Genomic DNA, 1,537 nt, shown 5'->3' on the forward strand with positions numbered 1-1,537 from the left:
TCCACTTTGTAGTTTGTTTCTCTGTGTGTCCTACATCATTACCTTCTTTCAGACACCTGAACAGTTCATGTTTCCTTAACCGAAGCTATGCTGTGAAGAGCAACCCCCCAAATCCTTCATTGCAAAGAAGGTCATTATGTGGTGGATAGAAACCTTAAGAGGAAAAATCCTATATCAACTAGTGGTATAATCCCCAAGGGGAAACAGACTTTAGTTGAACAATCAGAAACCTGGCTTGCTTTATGGTGTTTACACTGCTGCTTGCTAATGGATCACCATAAAGGAAGCAAAAGGGCTCTTACACCATTGAGTAGGCTATCATGGGAGTCTTCTGAGTGTGCCTTTTTTATTTGCTGCAGTCAGGTTAATGAGCTCACCAGCCCACTTGATGTTGAGGACTTTGTAACAAAGCAATCTCTCATTAAATGCTGCCTGGCACCACTCTCTTGAAGCAAAGGGACATTCAGATTATTGAATGCCTTTGTACTCCTCATTCCTACCAGGCTATGGAGTCCAGCAGTGGCATCAGGCCCACACACTTCCTGGCAGGCATCCAGTCATCCGCCTGCCCTCTTCAAACTGCATGGGCATTTGCCAATCTAAGCAGCACTGCTAGGCAAACAAGCATGGCACACGACTCCTTTGGCTGAGAGCCAAATGTGCAGCTGAACAATCTAATTTGTTTCTACTGTAGAGGGAAACATTCTTCCCCATTCTTTCCTATTCAGTTGAATTTACATGTAAAAGTTTTGTTATGGTACAAAGGAATGTGCATTTATCTACATTTCCTTTCTGCTTTTACACCTTTTTAGTCTCAACAGTGCAGGTCATGATTTTGTCTGTGGCTTTATTTTAAGTACCTCCTGGCTGACAGTTTCTTCAATGAAATGACCCCAGAGTGTTATCAGCTAGCTAGCAGGTGTGTCTCTATTCAGAATCTTGCAGACAGAAGTGCATCCTGGGTAAAGAGCAATCTATGCACAATCCAGCTCTTTTCAACATTACTCATGAGATTTAATGGTTGGCTGTCCCCAAAAGAAAAAAAAGCTAAAAAGATTTTTCTCAAGTTTTATTTTTTTAGTGTGTCGATAATACCCTGAGACATACTGACCTAAAACAGGATCCCATACCCATTTTTAAAATGCATTTCGTTATATCTAAATAGTTATGTTTTGTTATTAATAATTTCTTTTTCCAAGTATTAAATGCTTACTTTAAAAGTCTTGAGAGCACATGGAACAGATGCTCAAAAATTAAGTGTAATTTTAGTCCTGGTATTACATTTGAGGAGAGAAAAACATGTAGGGGTATTTTGAGATGAATTAAATAAAGCTATAACCATAGTTATACACTCTTATTCTATTTGGTTTTCAAATAAAATCTGTACAAAATTCTTCTCACTATTTTAGGATAGCTACTCAAAAAAAAAAAAAAACAATTTAAATTATCATAGTCTTAAAAAGCCAGAATATTTTAGGGATCTGCACATATTCAGAAAGAGCCTTGCCCATCAAATCCAGTGAATATGGTCTAGCTA

This window comes from Otolemur garnettii, unplaced genomic scaffold, assembly GCF_000181295.1.
Source record: "Otolemur garnettii isolate 467f Iridium unplaced genomic scaffold, OtoGar3 scaffold00113, whole genome shotgun sequence".
In the NCBI taxonomy this organism is placed as follows: Eukaryota; Metazoa; Chordata; class Mammalia; order Primates; family Galagidae; genus Otolemur; species Otolemur garnettii.